The sequence below is a fragment of the Lemur catta genome, chromosome 3 (assembly GCF_020740605.2).
Source record: "Lemur catta isolate mLemCat1 chromosome 3, mLemCat1.pri, whole genome shotgun sequence".
Lineage (NCBI taxonomy): Eukaryota > Metazoa > Chordata > Mammalia > Primates > Lemuridae > Lemur > Lemur catta.
The window spans coordinates 51,985,075-51,993,232 of record NC_059130.1 but is presented as its reverse complement, the minus strand read 5'-3'; the positions used below and the strand labels follow the sequence as shown (position 1 = coordinate 51,993,232).

At 40.1% G+C, this 8,158-nt stretch overlaps 1 pseudogene; it reads right to left on the bottom strand.

The window, feature by feature from the left end:
• Nucleotides 1–6,003: 6,003 nt before the first annotated feature.
• On the bottom strand, nucleotides 6,004–6,432 carry LOC123634833 (annotated as a pseudogene).
• Nucleotides 6,433–8,158: the final 1,726 nt, after the last annotated feature.

Genomic DNA, 8,158 nt, shown 5'->3' with positions numbered 1-8,158 from the left:
TTTATAGCCTCCCCAGCACTGGAATTTCCCATCCTAAGCTTCCTGAATCAAACTTTCTAGTTGTCCTCAAGTTCCAGAGACACATATACAAATCAATTATGTGTAACAAGCAATCATTAGCTCATAGAGGAAGCACACTCCCTAGCATACCTCAGGCAGGACACTTCAAGACATTGGTCTGGGCAAGGACTTGTTGAGTAATACCCCCAAAGCACAGGCAACCAAAGCAGAACTGGACAAATGGGATCACGTCAAACTAAAAAGCTTCTGCACAGCAAAGGAAATAGTCAAAAAAGTAAAGAGACAACCCATAGAATGGGCGAAAATATTTGCAAACTACCCATCTGACAAGGGATTAATGACTAGAATATATAAGGAGATTCAACAACTTAATAGGAGAAAAGCAAATAATCCTATTTAAAAATGGGCAAACGATCTGAATAGACATTTCTCAAAAGAAGACATACAGATAGCCAACAAGTATATGAAAAAATGCTCAGCATCATTAGTCATCAGGGAAATGCAAATCAAAACTACAATGAAATATCATCTCACTCCAGTTAAAATGGCTTTTATCAAAAAGACAGGCAATAATGAATGCTGGCGAGGATGTGGAGAAACAGGAACCTTCATGCACTGTTGGTGGAAACGTAAATTAGTGCAACCACTATGGAGAACAGTATAGAGGGCCCTCAAAAACTTAAAAATAGAACTGCCATATGACCAAGCAATCCCACTGCTGAGTGCATATCCAAATGGGGAATTCAGTATATTGAAAAGATATCTGCACGTCCATGTTTATTGCAGCAATATTCATAATAGTCAGGATTTGGAATCAACCTAAGTGTCCACCAACAAATGAATGGATAAAGAGATTGTTGTACATATACACAATGAAATATGTGGCCACAAAAAAAGAATGAGATACTGCCATTTGCAACAACATGGATGGAACTGGAGAACATTATGTTAAGTGAAATAAGCTAAGTACAGAAAGACAAATCTTGCATGTTCTCACTCGTATATGGGAGCTAATTATTAAAAACAATTGATCTCATGGAGACAGAGTTGAATGATGGTTACTAGAGGCTGAGAAGGGTAGCAGAGAGGGAGAGATAAAGTGGGGATGACTAATGGGTATAAAAATATAGTTAGACAGGATGAACAATATTTAATAGCACAACAAAGTGACTATAATCAATAAGTTAGGGTATACATTAAAATAACTAAAAGAGTGCAACTGGAATGTTCCTAACACAAAGAAATGATAAATGTCTGAGGTGATGGATATCCCAATTACTTTGATTTGATTAATTCACATTGTATACCAGTATAAAAACATCACATGTACCCTATAAAAATATACAACTATTATGTACCCATAATGATTAAAAATTTAAAAAAAGAAAAAAAGGATGTGGTTTACCACTTTGGTGTCCAAAGCCTACAGTGTCATAAGTCTTGAATATAGATTATGGCCATGAATATCCTTGAGTGACCTATGTTAAGTTCTGGGATCAGGTAAAAGTGCAATGTGGGCCCAGCGGGATGGCTCATGCCTGTAATCCTACCATTCTGGGAAGCCAAAGCAGGAAGATTTCATGAGGCCAAGAGTTTGAGACCACCCTGGATAGTGAGACCCCCCAATCTCTACAAAAAATAAAAATATTAGCCAGGTGTGGTTGTGCATGCCTGTAGTTCCAGCCACTTGGGAGCTGAAGCAGGAGGATTACTTGAGCCCAGGAGTTTGTGTTTGCAGTGAGCTATGACGCCACTGCACTCTAGTCTGGGCAACAGAGCTAGAACTTGTCTCAAAAAAAAGAAGTGCAATGTGATCGTCAAATCCTATTTATATTTTCCCTCTTGCTGTTGTGAAAATTTAACTCTCTTACATTTTATCTTCCATGGTATACACAAATGTAATAGTAAAATATCATGGAGAGGTAGTATAGCATAAAGAGTGAAGTAGTGGGTTCTGATGCCACACAATCTGGGATCGTAGTCTGAACTGACTACTTGTTAACTGTGTGATCTTGAATAAATTATATAATCTTTCTAAGGCAGTTTTCTCACTCATAAAATGAGCATTATTTAAAATCATTATATGAAATAATCCATTAAAAAGGCTTAACACTGAGCATGCCTAATAGCCCATGCCCTCCCAATAATGATTTTATTATTATTGCATTCTTTTGGACTACCTCAGTCTTCACCATATAGTAGGAGACCTTGAATGCTCAGGCTGCTAGATGAAATAGCTACATTTTTTTTGCAGTATTAGTAGTGCTAACATTTATTCAGTTACCTTTTCTCTCTTTCTGTAGCTTTCTTAATTATTTTTACATTGTATAAGCTTCAGCTAAACATAAGCTTCTTCTAACAAACAGAAAAGAACAGTAAATTTCATTAGTTATAGTTCTATTTTTAATATGTTTATTCTTAAAATAAATTATGCCTATCTTAATTCAGATATTCATTTTGAACATAACCATTGAAACTGTCAGTTTACTTAAAGTATTTGTATTTCATGGCAAGACCAATAGATAATTTTTGATACACTGATTTCAAAGATATACACTTTACTAACTCCCTGCCTTTCTTTAAGTTTTTGTTTGAATCTCATTTTCTTAATGGGGCTTATTCTGCTCTTCCTATTTAATTCTGCAGACTTCTACCTTCTCCCACACCTATTATTCCCCTGCCCCAGACAGCCACCCTCCCCCCCTGCTACCATACACATCCACCCACCCCAAACACATATTGGCACTCTGAACCACCTTATTCTGCTCCATTTTTTTTTGTAGCACTTATCATCATCTAACATACTACATAATTTTATTAAGTTTATTGCATATTTCCACATGGACAAAGGTTTTTGCTTCTCTCTCTCTTTCTCTCTCTTATATTAATATTTCCAAGTGCCTAAAATAATGCCATGGGCATAGTGTGTGTTCAGTAAATACAGTAAGTATTGGTTGAATGTTTGTTGAATGAATACACTGGCATATTTACTAAAATAGATCTACTTAAATACCAAATTATTGTCTTCTATAGTATAAGTATAGACAAATCCCTGGGCCATTAACTTCTATTTGTCTTTTCATATTTTCCTGCTAAGCCAAACTAGACTTTAGTAATGTCTATTTATATATGTGTGTGTCTTTATGTACACATGTATATACATTTGTAATATGCATATAAATGCACATAAATACACATACGTAAGAAAGTTATATTTTTTCATGGTGCAACAACTTTTAAGTCTCTCAACAGAGTATAATTTTTTTCCTTTTTTCTATTTTGAGGCAATGTTTATTTCTAAAGAAATAGATATTTCATCACATATCCCACAGAGCAATGAATGCCCTGAGGTGAAAGTTCATAAAAAGTTCCTTTTCAAAACTCCCAGAGTTGAGTTCAGTTTTGGCCCAGGCTCAGTTAGATGACTGAATCATTTGCCCTGGTACTTGAATATGGGGTATCATTTTAGAGTGAAGCTCAGAAGAAATCTGTTTTTATATAAATTAAACTTGTTAGTTACTGCTTAGCCCTGACAGGGTGATTCGATTCAATTATTCATGAACATTCATTTAATTAACTTATTCACTTACCATTCTTTTGTCAGGCATTGTGCTAGGTCCTGGTTATATATGATGAAAGGACAAAGTTCCTTCCTTTAAGGGATCCAATCTGGGGGAAGTAATAAACAAGTAAAAAAGGCAATTATAACACAGCATAAACACCTCATTACAGCTGACAACAGGATGCTAAAGGAACACAAGCAGTTAGGATATATTCATAGTCTCTAAGTCATCCAGACCACTTTTAGGCAATCGGGTTTTCAGGATTGGACCAACCCTTTTGTCTGCTCTGAGATGGCAATTGCCTGTGGCCAGGAGCAGAGGGAGCCAAATATATTATCATCATTACTATTATTATATTTTTAATAATAAAAATGATGGAGAGAAAAAGGCAGTTTATATAACAACAAATACTCATAACTAAAGTAATGTAAATTAAAATAATAATGCAATAGATTCATTCAACTATTGAGCACCTACAGTGTACCAGGCACTGTTATAAGTGCTGGGGATACAGCCAGGACTAAAACTGACATAGTGTTGGTTCTCAAAGAGCTTATGTTCTAGCTGGGGTGACATAAAATAAATGAATAAATAATAGGTAAGCATGAGCTTATAATTAGAGTCCTGGTTGAAGACCAGTTTACAGGGCATCCACTAGGCCCATGGATCCAGATGGGGGTCATTTTCCTAGTCCCCAATTGTGTAATTGAGATCAACATACATGAAAGTTGGAGAAAATGAAGGGGATGGACAGAAATGTCACAGTTTTGCTCTAGGCTAGTTTACTGTCCTATCCTTTGTCATTATATACTATGAAGAAGAGAGCTGAACCATCTGGACTTCCCTCAGAACATTATTACATTGATAACTTCATGCTGATCAGGCACCAAAGTAAGAAGTTCTTCTGATGCTGGAGACCTTGGTCAGATACATGCACTTTAGAATGTGGGAAATAAACTCCATGAAGATTCAGGGATCTGCTACTTCGATAAAGTTTTGGGGGTCCAGTGGTCAGGGTGTGCTGGGATATGCCTCCAAAGCAAGAGACACATTACTGCATCTTACATTCTCTGCCTTAATAGGAAGCACAGAGCCTAATAAGCCTTTTAGGTTCTGGAAGCAACACATTTTACACCTAGGAATATTGTGCCACTCATACACTGACATCATAGAAAGCTGCCAGCTTTCTGAGCCAGCAGAAAACGGCTCTACAGCAGGTCCAACACAAGCAGCCCTGCTGCTTGAGTCATAAGTTCTGGCAGACCTATGATGGTGGAAGTGTCAGTAGTGGAAAGAGGAGTTTATGGTAAGTCCCAGTGAACCACAATGCAGGACCCCAGAGTTCTGGGGCGTAGTCATGCCATCTGCAGCTAAATGTTGTGCACCTTTTAAGAAATAGCTCTTGATGTGTAACTGTGCCCTGGTAGACATGGAATGTGTGAATATGGGACACCAAGGTACCCAAAACTGCCCACTATGAGTTGGGTTATTTTGGACCTGCTGAGTTATAAATCAGACATCAATAGTCCATTAAAAGATGGAACTTGTGCATCCAGGATACAGCCCAAACAGCACAAGTAAACTTTATGAGCAGGCAGCCCAGACATTCATGTCACCAACTACAGTTGCACCAGCATCTCTCCCTCAGCTGTCACCTACGCCCTAGAGAAGTCCCTGTATGATCAGCTTGAAAAGAAGGAAAAAGCCTGAGCTTGGGTTATGGATGGATCAGCATGGCATGTGGGAGTGAGTCAAAAACAGACAGATGCTACATTATTGCTGCCCTCAGAGATGGACTTGAAAGAAAGTAAATCTTCCCAATGGGCAAAGCTGCAAGCAGTGTACCTGAGTATCTACTTTGTGAAGAAGGAGAGAGAAGTGGTCCAAGATATGTACTAAAAATGTGTATTAGTTACCTATTGCTGCCTTATGAACTACTTTAAAACTTAGCAGCTTAGAACAATACATATCTCACAGTTCCTGCGGGTTAGATATCCAGGTGTGGCTTAGCTAGATTCTCCAGCTCAGGTGCTCTCACAAGGCTGTAACCAAGATGTCAGCCAAACTGGAGGCATTTCCAGGCTTGACTGAGGAAGGATCTGCAATCAAGCTCATTCATGTGGTGGTTAACAGGACTCAGTTTCCCACAGTATGTTAGACTGAGGGCCTCATTTTCTTGCTGCCTGTTGGCCAGAGGCCTCCGTCAATTCCTTGCCACGTGGGTGTCTCTATAAAACAGCTTACAACACAGCAGCTGGCATCTACAAGAGTGAGCAAGTCAGAGAATAAAAAAGGGTAAGCAAGATGGAACCAGAGTCTTTTTGTAGCTAATCTCAGAAGTGATATCCCATTATTATTTTTCTTCAGAGCGAATACTTTTTAATGTGTTTTAAAAATTTTTTACAAATATACTGAAGAGTCATGCAATGCTGCCAGCATTGGACACAATCCTGGGCCACAAGTCTGCACACTTCCTCGTAACTGATCCTGCAATGAGAGAACCTTTCATCTTGCCTTTATTGACCACTATGACTCCAGCTTTATCTTTGAAATAAAGAAATATACCATCTTTTCTCCAGTATGACTTTCGTTGTTGAATTACCACTGCTGGATATACCTACTTTTTGAGCCCTGGTTTGCTTTTCTTGACTGTGGCCATCACCATGTCACCCACAGGAGCAGTGGGCAGTGGGAAGTCTGTTTAGCCATTCCTTGATCCCTTCATGGAGATGATATACAGATTTTTGGCTCCTATATTGTCAGCACCGTTTATCATAGCTCCTACCAGAAGACCCAGGGAAATCCGGAACTTTGCACCAGAGGACCCATCCCATTCTCCCTTCAACATCTTGAACCAGAAAAGGACAGAAAAGGCAATATCCCATTATTTTTTCTGTGCTCTATTTATTAGAAGTAAGTCACTAGGTCCAGCCCACACTCAAGGATAGGGGATTATATAAGGGCATAAATACTAGTAGGTGGAGATCATTCAGAGTGGTGTTAGAAACTGCCTACCACAATACAGATTCCTGGGCAATGACCAGTAGTAGTGGCCCATTAGAGCATTGGAGTGGCCTACTGAAGATGCAGCTGAAGTGCCAGTTTTGTGGCAATACTCTACAGGATGAAATGCCATCTTTCAGGACACAGTAACTTTTAGAGACTTCTTGTGAGACTATATCCCTCTAGGAAGAAAGGGTGAAAGCTGGAGTAGTCTTACTTACCATTACTCCCAATGACTCATCCTGGTAATTCTGGATTCTATAGGATTGGAAGTGCTGGTCCCCAAAGGTAGTGCTCTCTTGCCAGGGGGATGACCAAGGAGTCCCATTGAATTACAAGGTACAACTTCTACCTGGACACTTTAGAAATCTTATATCCAGAGACCAGCAGGCAAGAAATGTAATCACCATCTTGACAGAAGTAATTGATCATGATCAGCAAGACAGATAGGGCTGCTTTTACACAATGGGGACAGGGATGAACCCAGGTTATCTACTAGGGCACCTGTCAGTAATCTCTTATCCAATGATAACTGTGAATGGGCATAGACAATAATCCTGGCTAGGAAGGATATGAATGCCAAGGGCTCAGACCCCTCAGAAATGACGGTTTGTGTTAAACCACCAGGAGAGCTGCCAATACCTGTTTAAGTGAAGGTGAGGGTGTTGAGGGTGAGGAAGATTCAGAATGGACAGTACAGGAAGGAGAGGGTGAGTACCAGTCTGGCTCTAAGACCGACTGCAGAGATGAGACTATAGTTTGTCCCACTAACTACCTTTTTCTAAGATTCTCTTCAGGTAGAGAGGACTAAGGGAACCATGGAGGAGCTGCCCCTTGAACTTGTATGGAGAAGTGGATCTGTAAGGAAGGATGCACTGTGGTGACCCTGGAGGTGTGTTCCTCAGATATCCTTTCAAGAGAATTGGATGCAAGGAGGTAGTCAGCCAACAGCCTCCAGCTGCTGTGCCTTTGTGTCCATCCAAGCATTCATTCCAAGGCCACAGTCTACCCAGGCTGGTCCCAGCCAATGACTGACATGGGGAATACTAGAGCTGGGCCATTTGTGCCCAACACAAGACTCCTCTGATAGACAATCTTAGCTCTGGAGCTCTGCTCTGGCCTGGCTGAGACTTCTGCAGAGCTGCACTGTCATCCAAAGTTCCTTCTAGGCCGGGTGCGGTGGCTCACGCCTGTAATCCTAACCCTCTGGGAGGCCGAAGCGGGTGGATCGCTCGAGGTCAGGAGTTCGAGACCAGCCTGAGTGAGACCCCGTCTCTACTAAAAATAGAAATAAATTATCTGGACAACTAAAAATATATATAGAAAAAATTAGCCGGGCATGGTGGTGCATGCCTGTAGTCCTAGCTACTTGAGAGGCTGAGGCAGTAGGATCGCTTAAGCCCAGGAGTTTGAGGTTGCTGTGAGCTAGGCTGATGCCACGGCACTCACTCTAGCCAGGGCAATAGAGCAAGACTCTGTCTCAAGAAAACCAAAAAAAACAAAAAAACAAAGTTCCTTCTAAACAATTCTCTTTCCACTTCTCTCCTTTCATGATGTCAGACCTGCATCAC